Source organism: Stenella coeruleoalba (genome assembly GCF_951394435.1).
Source record: "Stenella coeruleoalba genome assembly, chromosome: 3".
In the NCBI taxonomy this organism is placed as follows: domain Eukaryota; kingdom Metazoa; phylum Chordata; class Mammalia; order Artiodactyla; family Delphinidae; genus Stenella; species Stenella coeruleoalba.
In genome coordinates this window covers 42,703,874-42,717,245 of record NC_137148.1, presented here as the reverse complement: position 1 = coordinate 42,717,245, position 13,372 = coordinate 42,703,874, and the positions used below count along the sequence as shown (strand labels likewise).

Below are 13,372 nucleotides of genomic sequence, written 5' to 3'. Positions count from 1 at the left end.
CATAACTGCTTTCCATAGGGGGAAGCTGGGGCCCAGAAAGGTTAAGCAAATTCCCTACCAGGGCATCAGAGGAACTCTAGGTTCTCAAGTGGTTATGGAAATCTAGTCAAAATGGAATGAAACTTCTGCTTCCTTAGGTTATCTTTCCTGTTTGTTTAAAATTAGATCCTTTCTATTTTATCAGTTCCTAGGAGATTGTTTTTGACACATGTAAATTTGGAGTCCCCTCTCATTGGAACCAGTTTTCTCCAGGACACCCCAGTCATTGGTTATGAGGCCTCTCCTCCTCATATAAACATAGCCCTCAGGACTTGCCTGGTGGTCCGGTGGGTAAGACTCCAAGCTCCCAATGCAGGGGGCCTGGGTTCGATCCCTGGTTGGGGAACTAGATCTCAGCATGCATGCTGCAACTAAGACCTGGCACAGCCTAAATAAATAAGTAAATAAATATTAAAAAGAAAAGAAACCTAGCCTTTTAAAAATAATAAAAAATTACAGCCCTCTTCTGGCCAAGCAGGCCATTGCTGATCAATGTCACCAATATTACCCAGAGGATGTAGAGTGACCCGTTTAATTGCTGGCCCTGGAGTGTATTGTCTATGAAACCCATGTATTCAGGGGTTTTTTGCTTAGTAAAGCTGTTTGAACATATTTACTCTCAGAGTTTTATTATTTACTTTTAGATTCCAAGATATTTTGATCATCTGAATTGAGAAAGAAAGATTTAACCTTGAGAAAGGAGAAAAAGTAGAAAGGGAGTTACGGGTTTTGTGAATTTTAGGTTTTCCCAGGGAAAAAGTTGAAAAGGGGACAATTCTATTTTTAGGCGCACAAAATTCTTGAGCCATATGATGTACTTCCGTTTTCATAGAGTGAAGTTAGAAGGACTCTAAGAGATTTTTTTTGTCCAACCTCTCCACCTTACAGATGAAGAAACTGAATTCAAGTAAGTTTTGACATGTCTTAGAGCTATTTCCCTGTCATTGTGTATATATTTACCTTTTTTTAAAAAAAAAAGCTGTGTAACATTCTATAAGGATGCATCTTAATTTATTTAGCCGTATTTCTTTGAGGAATATTTTGGTTATTTCCAATTTTTTTCCACTATTATAAACAATGCTGCAGTGAATAACCTTGTACAGGTGTCTTAGTATTTACTCAGTATTTTTACAGGATAGATAACCAGAAACGAAGTAAAAATTTTAGTAGAAATAGTCCTCTTAGTTAATTGTACCCATGGCTGCATATCCTTGCCAACACTGGATATTATCAAACTTTTAAGTTGTTTTCTTTTTTTTTCTTTCTTTTTTTTTTTCTTATTTTGGTCACGCCCCGAGGCTTGCAGGATCTCAGTTCCCGGACCAGGGATTGAACCCGGGCCATTGCAGTGAAAGCGCTGAATCCTAACCACCGGACAACCAGGGAACTCCCCGAATTTAGGTTTTTAAAATAATTTTGATCTTTTACATTTAGCTTATTGATCTATCTGAAATGTGATTTCCTGTGTTATGTGAGATGGGGGCCTAACTTCCTCATTTTGTCAATATTGAGTATGAGAGGAGGAGCAGAGCACTAGGTGTGGGAAGAGAAAGGAAGGCAGCTAAAGGCAGCCACCAGGTTACACAATCCACTCAACAAAATAAAAGCCCTCAGCTTACCAGACCTGACCCCTGTGGATACCTTAGAAGGCCAGTTAGGGACCATGTAGAACGGTTGCATCATGTTTGCATTTGGGGGTTTAACTGTACATGCTTTTAAGCTTCTGAGGGCCCAGATACTAGCAACTTTAGGACATTTTAAGAGATTTTTTTTTTTTTTTTTTTTGGCAGTACGCGGGCCTCTCACTGTTGTGGCTTCTCCTGTTGCGGAGCACAGGCTCCGGACGCGCAGGCTCAGTGTCCGGATGCGCAGGCTCAGTGTCCGGACGCGCAGGCTCAGCGGCCATGGCTCACGGGCCCAGCTGCTCAGCGGCACGTGGGATCCTCCCGGACCGGGGCACGAACCCGCGTCCCCCGCATCGGCAGACGGACTCCCAACCACTGTGCCACCAGGTAAGCCCTTAAGAGACTTTTAAATGTAATTTTGTCTACCATGTCAACAGTAAAACCTGAACTGTCTGTCTATCCTCCACCCAGCCCCCACTCGAGATGTAGCTAGAGCATGCTGCCTTCTGAGGGTTCCATTGCGTGCCTCATCCACACACAACCTCCAAGGATCTTATGAAAATGTTCCTTCCAGTAGCATATGTACACACATAGTACATTCCTGAAAGGATTTTGAAGTTTTTCAGTGATTTTTATTGGTACCCCTTATGTATATGTACCCAGCTGCCCTAATCCATAACACACTCTTTCTCTCCATGCTTCAGAATTCTTCTCAACGCAGTGCTCTGGCAGCCACCACCAATTGATCAGGGTTGACCCACAGGTGGAATCAGTTTGCCATCTCTAGTCTAGGTCATTGTTAGTAAAAGTCCCGTGGTATTAGTGGAAGATTTTTGTCTTGAGTGTACCCATTTTATCACCATGATGTGCAGCAGGGGTCTCACCCACAGATTCGGGACAAGGGTTATTGGAGGTTGTCTGGCCACCCATGGAAAAATAGGATGTGGCTCTTTGGGGAAGAAGGCCCTTCCGTTTTCCTTTAAGGGCTGAAGTGAGTCATAATTCTTCCTGCTTTATCTATCAAAGGGCAGGGTCTGTGATATGATTTCATATCAAGAGTTCAGAGGTTGCCGAAGTGGGGATAGCAGATTCCTTTGGTGCCCTACCCACGTTCTGTAGCACTCCCTGCTACGATTAAAGCACTTGGCTTCTGTGACTCTTCCTGAAGACTTTTGCTCTGGTTGCAGAAGCTCACGTGGCTTGTACACAGGGTGAGTGGCAAGTGCTGGGCAATCCGTGCCCTCAGGAGCAGCATTCAACCAGTAACAGGTGGGAATTATGGTACAACACTCCAAGGGGTACTCTGCAGTTTCCAAGGAGTCTCCCAGCTGCCCCAGTGGCAATGGGCTTGTGAGTGCTTCCTCTCTATGAACTGCCTTTCCCTCCCTGTCTCACATCCCCATTCCTCTACCGAGATCCCCTTCCAAATAACCTACTTGCACTCCAATCCTTTTTTCAGAATCTGCCTCTGAGAGAACCCAGACTAAGACAGGAGGAGACATCACCTTTATAGTGGGGGATGACATATCTTTTTGAGCACTGATACTAGCTAACAAAGCATTTTAAGGAGCTACCTATAAGTAATAATGAATTGTAATTCTTCACTCGGTAGAGAGATGCAAAGATTCTTCTGTTTTTGTAGAAACAAGGGAACTATAAAAGATAGGGTAAGGAACCCCTATCATACCTGACATCATCTAGCTGAAACATTGAGGGTGCTGGGCTTGCTAAGAAAATCTCCACAAGAGCCTGTGACCATAGAGAGGTCCAGGCTCAAGCACCAGTAACTGTACCAGAGGTGGCAGTGATAAATAAAATATTACGTTGTGATTTTTCCATTTGAAAAAATTATAAATATATCCTTATTTCAAAATAATATGTCACTTCAGAATTGCCAAACGTCGTTTGATGGTGTTATCTGAAAAAAAAGCACAACCTAAAAGTTGAGAATTATGTTTTATTCAGCAGGCATACTGAGGATGTAAGCCCAGGAGATGGGCTGTCAGATAGCTCTGAGGGACTGTTCTAAAGAAGTAAGGGAGAAGCCAGGATATATAGGAGTTTTTGAAAAACAAACAAAAAAACCAGGTAGTCAAACACCAAAAGATTACTGTCATTTAAAGAAAAAACAGACATCTCAAGTTAATGAATTTAGTGCTTTCCTACTTATGAGAAGATGCAAGAGTCTGGGCTTAATGAAATTATTCCTTTGATATGCATCTTAACTATCTAGGGCCAGTATCTTTTTTTGGGTGCGCTGCTGGAAGCAGTTGCAGTGACTGATGGCTTGATGGCTACAACATCCTTTGTTTGCTGATAAGGCAACATTCTTTGTCCACAGGGCCTCATCTTGGTCATAAATTCAGCCAACGTTTGGGAGGCATTCCATGAGCAATTTTGTCCCAAGGCACTGGGAAGTCTTCCTAGACCAGGCAAAAATTCTGGGCCACTCACTGTGCTGATAATCTAAAATTCTCTGGATCGCCTGGCTTACAAGTTTAGCATAATCCAGGAAATGTTTTCCCTTGTTGCTTTTTCTCATACCTAGAATTGCACTATGACAATTATTCTATATAGAGCTACATATATGATCAACTATCCTGAGATGTCATTAATTTTGTTGAAGGCCAGGTTACACTTTCATAATGCAGGAGACAACAATCTTATAAAACAGACAGGATATAAGTAATACAACTAGCAACATTAATAAAGTCATAGTGCAACAGAGAGAGCCACAAGGCATAAATAATTTGAAAACAACAAGAGAGAGCACATTAAAACAATGATTAGTAAACTATTTGTAATCTGGTCACAATAAGCCATCAGGTCCACAGGGGAGCCAGGTGGAGAAGCCAAATTCTGGAAGGATCAGGTTGAGAGAAAAAGATAAATATTTCATCTTCTTTACAAAAGTATACTTTATCAGTTTGTTGTAGGTCATAATTAGTGTAAGAGGAAAGGTTTTCTAGAAAGCAAAGATTAAAAGCCAGTATATTTTTAAAAAGTCATAAAATTATAAACCATATTTATCAGTTCATTCAGTCCTGTGTAATTAATTCCTGTTGATCTGGATGAAATCATCAGGTTTTCCATTAGAGTTTTTAATTTCTTACCCAGTTCAGTGGTATGATCTAAAAGTTATCAGAAACTTATAATTGTTAAAAAGTCCTTTTTATGAACCTTCTTGAAGATCTTCATTTTATGAAAGCATCAGAGTAAAACAATGGTTGTTTATAAACAGCAAAAGACTTAAAATGGCATGGTTAAATATTTGATTATAATGCAATTGACAAGGAACTTGGATATTTCTGTGACATACAACATTTTAAGATAATAACTAGAATTATGCCTGATAACCTTATACCAGGACGTATCAGACTTTTAGGAATGCCATATAAATTTTGGAATATATACATGTTAAAGTCATCTAACCTAAGAAGGTTTTTTTTTTTTAACATCTTTATTGGATTATAATTGCTTTACAGTGTTGTGTTAGTTTCTGCTGTACAACAAAGTGAATCAGCTATATGTATATATATATATATATATATATATATCCCCTCCCTCTTGCGCCTCCCTCCCACCCTCCCTATCCCACCCCTCTAGGTGGTCACAAAGCACTGAGCTGATCTCCCTGTGCTATGCGGCTGCTTCCCACTAGCTAGCTATTTTACACATGGTAGTGTATATCTGTCAGTGCTACTCTCTCATTCATCCCAGCCTAAGAAGGTTTTATCACCACTTATTTGACAATGTTTCTCATGTAATTTAACATAAATAAACCTAGTTAATTTAATATCTCCCTTTGGGATGTTTCAGGGGCCCTTTGAAGCATCCCAAAGTTAGCTGGAGGTCAAATGAACTTTATTTAGAATTTGACTAGGGGAAGTTTGTGAAAGACACCAAAAGGTTTTAAAACACTTGGTTAAATAGGATCATAGGTTGCTGTGAAACAATACTTATTTATTCAGCCAAAGTGACAATAAAAGATTTTTAAGGCAAATACAGATCATTTAGAAGGTAAATAAATTCACAGTTTGTTATTAAAAGTAACTCAACATTCCAAGAAAACTTCGTTCTCTTAACAGAGAGAGAGAACCAAATTCCAATCCTGCACCAGCCCACCCTCAATAACAAAATTTATTTACCTATTATATTTAACCCAATCCCAGCCTACCATGTACAAAACTCTTCTCTCAGGGTTCCCTTTCTACAAACCTTCCACAACTTTCTGTGTCTGTATTAGTTTATCTCTTATTCTCGTGTTCCATTTAGAGATAACAAGCTGTAGGACAAAATCACCCTTGCCCCTTAAGAAAATGTATTTCCATTTTTCATACCTTCTCTTGTTGAAAACACACATCCTACTTTCCTTGCGTACTGACATGTTTCCCTTATTATTTCTAGTAGCTTTATTTACATATTACAATTTTAACCCTTAAAATCTTTAATCTCTAGTGAAAACTGACAAGCTGCAAGTAATTGTGAACTGTTGGTCATGCCAGCATTTCCTGGTTGGCAAATTTAGGAATATTTCATAACCTCTAGAAACATACTTCTTCTGATAGCATAATTTCTTTTCTCAGTGTTGTGCAAGAAATGTGTCTAATAAACCCCAAACATCTTTAGTTTTCCTCTCATAAGAAGACAAAAGCAGACCTGTTTAGCAATTAATGTTCCAGTATTTTATCTTATTCAAAATGACCTGGCTATTAAATGAATTCTCTTCATTTAAGTTAATTTAGCAATAAAGTTTCAAGTTACCAGAAACCTGGAGAAACTATTTTAGATAGACATACCAAACCATAATTATTCCTAAAGAGTTCACCTGAAAACTCTTATCTCATTTACCTTTATTTTATAACTTATGAAAATATCATACCAAGTTATCATACCAGCTGCAATGGCTGATGGCTTGATGGCCAAAACATCCTTTGTTTACTGATATGGCAGGCGACATTCTTTGGCTACAATGGAGAGATTGTAACTGTTCTTAGGTTTTGTTTTTTTAATTTAAATAATTGTTTAAACGTTCACGTTTTTATGAAATTATATTGGTAGAAGATACTATGTTTTAAATAATATTCTTATCTGCCAGAATTAAAAGCGGCCAACCATTTGCCAGTGTCCCTCTTTTATTGGGCAGGGGGTGCGGGGACAGTGTTATGAAATCCTAAACTCTGGGAGCCACTGATCACAAGCCCACATGGGTACACCCTTTCTAACACAGGGGTTTACACAAACTAGCCATGTAGTAAAGTCAGTGTAGTGGCTGGTCCCTGGCAGCACAGGCCAGCCTGACTGCCATGTGTTGGGGTGATAGCAGAGGCACAGATTTCTCACAGAATGTTCTTCTGGGGCCAGCTGGCAAATCCCTGGCCCTTTGAGCCCAGTGCCTGTCCTTGGGCTCTTCACCTGGCCGCCAGGATTTCTCTGAGATGTTCCTAAGCTTAGTCCAAATGCTTCACTGCCCCTGTGCCTCTCTCAGCACCGAGACGTGCAGAGAAGAGAGACTTCTCTTGCTTTCAGTCAATTCTCCGATCTCCTAATACCCCTTTTGGCAGTCTTCACTTTGGAAAAGAGCCTGCCATCATAGCAAAGGCTATTTTTGTTCTAGATGATGATGATTGTTTTAACTGCTTTGAGGACAGAATTTCAATCTATTGTGAAAATTTATTGCAAATTATTCTTATCACTCCATTCCTCAAATATGTTCCTCCAGTAATAAAGTGCCGTGGTTTATCTGCACACAAATAAAATTCAAGCCCATTCAAAATTATAAATTGATAGAAACCAAAGGTACCATTAATAACAAATAACGAACACAACTTTGGGCAAAATAGATGATAGTAGCTAAACTGAGAATATTCTCACAAAAAGAGAAAGGCTAGGTAATTTTTTTTTTTTTTTTGGTGTAAGAAATGCAATTCATAGGCCCTCTCACTTGTGAACATAGATGGCAAAATCCTCCCCAAAAAATATCGGCAAACTGAATTCCATAAGACAGAAAAAAGCCGTACATTTTTTTTTTTTTAAAGGGCTTCAAATGCTTGGCTTTTTATTTATTTATTTATTTATTTATTTATGGCTGTGTCTTTTATTTATGGCTGGGTCTTCATTTCTGTGCGAGGGCTTTCTCTAGTTGTGGCAAGCGGGGTCCACTCTTCATTACAGTGCGCGGGCCTCTCACTGTCACGGCCTCTCTTGTTGCAGAGCACAGGCTCCAGACGCGCAGGCTCAGTAGTTGTGGCTCACGGGCCTAGTTGCTCCGCGGCATGTGGGATCTTCCCAGACCAGGCTTCCCAGACCGTGTCCCCTGCAGTGGCAGGCAGATTCTCAACCACTGCACCACCAGGGAAGCCCAAGGCCGTACATTTGAACAACCCTGAAATTTTTAAGAACTCTGAATTTTTACTCCCCCCCCATTTAATGTTTTTGACATCATACTTCGCATGTTTTTATTTTGTGTGTTCCATAACCACTTATTGTGAATGTGGATGATTACACTACTTTTGTCTTTTAACCTTCCTACAAGCTTTATATGTTGTTGATCTACAACATTTACTGTATATTTGCCTTTACCAATGAGATTTTTTTCTTTCATAATTTTCATATTTCTAGTTGTGCTCTTTTAAGGCCAGGTAATTTTTTAAAGAGATTGAGACAAGTACTAAAAATGAGGTCAATCGTATAAAAAGAGAATGCCTATTTCCTGGGTTCTGAGGAAGTGAGTTAAATGGGAGCAGCTTTTTAAACTGAATAAGATGGGGGTAGGTGGGGAGCAGCTTCCTGCCTCTATTTACACATAGAGATTCCAGCATGGAAGATCAGAGGCATTGCTCTTCAAATTCTTAGACAAATTGTCCCTTTGGAAGAGTACTCTTGTTTTCTGTAAATAGTAATTTCATAGTATGTATCCAGTGTAGGTGGCAATGTGACAAAAGAAGCGTTGGGCAAGGCATTCAGAAGATTTAACTGGCGAGGCCACTCTTGAACTGAGATTCCACATGTAAGAGTTTGCTGAGGCTGCTGTAACAGAGTAGCACACACTGAGCTTAAACAACAAAAATTTATTGTCTCACAGTTCTGGAGGCTAGAAATCCAAAATCAAAGTGTTGGCAAGGCTGTTTCCTTCTGAAGGCTGGGAGGGAAAGATCTGTTCCCTGCCCCTCTCCTTGGCTTGCAGACGGTTGGCTTCATGTTCACATAGTATTCTCTCTGTATACGTGCCTCTGTCCAAATTTCTCCTTCTTATAAGTACACCATGCACATTGGTTTATACCCAACCCCGCTTATCTCACTTTAACTTATATGTCTGTAAAGACCCTATCCGCAAATAAGATTACTTTCTGAGGTCTTGGGTGTTAGGGCTTTAATAAATGAATTTTGGGGAAACTCAATTCAACCCCTAACACCGGCAACCTCTCTGGCTTCAGCTTCTCATATTTAGAGAAGAATGTTGGCCTTAATGCTCCTTAAGGGCTCTTTCAATCCCAGCTTTCCAAGATTGTCTCAGCCCTTTTGAAGCTGCCAAGTCTGGCCCCCCTATTTATGGGACTATAAATATAAAAATTTTCCCGACCCAAGCCTGCCAGCCAGTCCTGGAGGGCGGAAAATGAGTAGGGAAATGCTGCAAGGGTGGAGTTTTCCTTTAACCTTTTGTTATTTGCAGGAGTTCTGTAATCAGACAAACATTCAGGGCGTGGTGAACCGGGGGTCCTGACATCTGAAGGCAAATAAACAAACTCGAATGACATGTGTTCTTTTCCAAATCCCAAGGTTTTCTGTGCTCCAACTATAGATGACAAAACTGTTCCAGGAGAGTGTTTTGTTCTCCCTGCCAATTCATTAGTAACAGAACGGTTGCTGGGCTGTAATCCAGCCATGCTGACATCAGTTGCCCAGTAAAAGGACAGAACTGGAGCTGGGTCTGTGCAGCTAACAGGGATCAGGGGGCTCAGCTGTACTGACACGTTGGCAAAAAAAAAGGGAAGAAGGGAGGGAGGAAGGAAGGAAGGAAGGAAGGAAGGAAGGAAGGAAGGAGGGAAGGAAGGGAGGAAGGGAGGGAGGGAGGGAGGGAGGAAAAGGAGAAGAAAGTTGGGAAAGTTTATAGAAATGAAGAGGCCACCCAGGTTCCTCAAGGGACTCAGACTGGAAGGCAGGAGGGAGGGAGTGCTAGGCATGGTGATAAACCAAATTAAGTTCTGGCCAGCATCGTCTTCAGTATTTAGAAAAATTGGGGTGTGCCTAATCTATAAATAAAAACCATGAGTTTTAGAAACCTAACCTAACAGCATGTGTGTGAAAAGAAACCTATATAAGGAAGCTGAGCTGGACTGTAGTTATGGGAGGCCCAGTAACAGCCCACTTCCTTTCTCTGTGCCTTTTTTATTCATCTCTAAATGTGGGGATGGTAATACAATTGCACTCTTCTCAACTTAAAAATACTTTTATTCTGAATCACCTGACAAGTCTTCTCCCCCCTGCACAGCACTTATATCCATTAAGAGATCTTCCAGAGCCCCTTTATCAGTCTAGCAGGCCTTGCTGGAAGCTTCCAACACTCCAGATGCTAAATGCAGCCCGTAGCTCAGTCACCGACCCCTCACTATTTTCCTTGTCTTGATAAAGTGCCAAATTTTTATGTTTAAGCTAGGTTTTATTAGGAGCTTCCTGAGCTTTCTTTCCATGGAATTTCTCCATTCCCACTCCTGGACTTTCCTCCCAGCTTTTATGATATTAGAGAGTGAGCTTGCGTGTCGCTGTATGAGGTTTGAAAAGCCTGGATATTATATGAGTGTGTCCACATCTCACCTTCTGTTTCTGCCACCTGTAGCAGGGCAGGAAAGGGGGGGGAAATCATCCTTGTGGCCCCATTCCCAGCTTCTCAGAGGCAGATTGTGTGCCTGATGGGACAGGCACGTTCCTGGCTGCACAGTGGCTGAACAAAAGTTCTCTCTCTGCCTGAAGAAAACCACGACACCAATGAGCTCATCATAAAAGAAAAATCTGGAGTTAGGTCGATTGAGGATGAATTATAACACATTTCAACAGCTTACTGTGGCTCAACCCCATTTTTCAACTCAGTCACCCTTGATGTATGTATCTCGAAATTCTACGTTCTGCCGTCTCTCCCCATCTATACCCTCAGATACTGACTCTTAAATCCTCCTAATTAAATTGGACTCTTGGATACTAAACTTGACTCTTCTTCTTTAGAAATCGTATTTATTTATTTATTCATCCATTCATTCAACAGCAAGGGTTGGGTGTCTCCCACCCACCAAGCATGGTGCTCAGTCATGGGGGTGCACAGGATAATAGGAAAGGCTTCCTGCCCTGGAGGAGCTCCTGGTTCCAGGTCTCCTCCAACCTATGAGGGCTCTGGATTTGGGTTTTGACTTTGGCTTTTTGAACTTATAGCTTCCTTTCCAAGGAGGAACTTGGTTTTCTTGCTAATGCAGAACATGGATACTTGCCAAATCCCTGAACTCGACCAGACATCTGGTCCCAACTTCTCCTGGTTCTTCATGTTCCTGAAGCCCAGCACAGCAGCCCTTTGCCTGGAGTTTCCACTTGAGTTCAGCAGTTTTGTCCACATAACGAAGGTTATATCCTATGGAGCCTCTAAGATGTTGCCTCTGTGGGATCTCTGCCCTGTTTGTTTCCTCAGCCTAACCACCACTGGACTATGACAGAGTTCTAAGAGCCCAGGATATCTGAGAACTCAGCTGTGACAAATGAAAGTGGGAGCCAAAGGAGAACATTTAAGATATTTCCCTTCTGAACCAATCCAGTTGGGCTGAATCGTCAGAGTGGTGTCTGGTGGCAGCAACCCTGCCGGGCCCCTGGGAGCCCAGGTCTGCCTGGCGCAAGCTCCTCGGCCACCCTTGCTGTGTCACCTTCTGGCCGGGACAGTGAGGAGGTGGTTACAGTGATGTACAGAGGAAAGCAAGTGGGCATTGGGTACAGCCTATGCCTAAGAGGCAGTCGTACCTAGAAGGTATTCCTGCCAAAAATGCTGCATGTGCAGCAGCGCAGGGAATGGAAAAAAAAATCCTTGTGGTCCCATTGAATCTAATCGAGAGGAAATAATCAGACATCCAAACTGTGGACATTCTACAAAACAATTGTCCTGAACTCTTCAGAAATATCCAAGTCAAGACACCCTACTATATAAAAATAGACAACTAATAAGGACGTACTGTATAGCACAGGAAACTCTTCTCAATACTCTGTAATAATGACCTATATGGGAAAGAAATCTAAAACAGAGTGGATATATGTGTATGTATAACTGATTTGCTTTGCTGTACAGCAGAAACTAACCCAACATTGTAAATCAACTATCCTCCAATAAAAATTTTTTTAAAAAAGATTAAAAAAAAAAAAGGGAGCTATTCTAGACTAAAGAAAACTAGAGACATGACAGCTAAATGCAGTGCATGATCCTTGATTGGATCCTGAACTGAAAAACAATACAGCCATAAAAGACATTATCAAGGGCTTCCCTGGTGGCGCAGTGGTTAAGAATCTGCCTGCCCATGCAGGGGACACAGGTTCGTGCCCTGGTCCAGGAAGATCCCACGTGCCATGGAGCAATTAAGCCCGTGCGCCACAACTACTGAGCCTGCACTCTAGAGCCCGCGAGCCACAACTACTGGAGCCTGCACGCCTAGAGCCCATGCTCTGCGACAAGAGAAGCCACCACAATGAGAAGCCCTCGCAGCAAAACGAAGAGTAGCCCCTGCTCACCACAACTAGAGAAAGCCCACGCGCAGCAAAAATAAAATAAATAAAATAAATTTATATTAAAAAAAAGACATTATCAAGACAATTGTGTGTGTGTCTGTGTGCATAGGAAGAGAAAGAAAAACAAATGTGGTAAAGTGTTAATGATTAGTAAATCTAAGTGAGGGATATATGGCTATTCATTGTACTGTTTTCTCAACTTTGCTGTAGGGTGGAAGAGTGGCAGTGAGAGGGAAAAGATGGCCTGAGCGGACTGGCAGAAGCTAGGGGAGGCACAGCAGCCCCAGCCAGCTCTGGACCACGTTCCAGTCCCAGGGAAAAAGCAGGGACCAGGCGGGCACACTGACCATAAACACGGGGAACCTACAGCTTAGTGCACACCTGGGTCAATCCCACCATCTGGGGGCCAGATGTGGGTGCAGCAGGCAAATTCCAAGCCCACTAATAAGCAAAGAACTCCCAATAATGCCACGTGTAGCCTTCGGAGGCTCAGGACTGAGAAATGCAGAATGATCAAGTGCTTGGCCGTTGTTCCAGAGGCCAGACAGGATTGACGCCAGCAGGAACTGACATGTCTGCATGTTGTTGTCTGAGGACCCCAAAAGCCCAAGGTAGGGGTAAGGGCTCATTAGGAGGCAGGGGCCTAACTGGATTCTGTTTACTCTTAACTGGTTAAGTTTGCATTGCCAGATTAAGTTACTGATTAAGCCCACAGATGTACCCCTAGCCCCCCCCCCCACACACACATTTTTTTGTCTTCTATTCTCTATTTGTAATTCTTTCTGGCTGTCGCTGCTCCTCTCCTGGTTTTATGCCATTATGATGTGTGGAAAACATCAGAAGACCTCTCTACAGTGTCTTAAAATGCCTGAGTACAAAGATGAACAAAAAATCTATCAAAGCTGGTTTTGGACTCAATACTGTGATGTGTCATTTCCAAAGGTCAGAAAGCTGAG

General features: G+C 41.8%; 1 long non-coding RNA gene across 1 annotated transcript; it reads left to right on the top strand.

Moving 5' to 3' along the window:
* On the top strand, positions 1-12,864 carry LOC307184682. Its single transcript, XR_013827791.1, has 3 exons — positions 1-946; positions 1,338-2,051; positions 12,627-12,864. It is a non-coding gene; the product is annotated as an uncharacterized lncRNA (long non-coding RNA).
* The last annotated feature ends 508 nt before the right edge of the window (positions 12,865-13,372 follow it).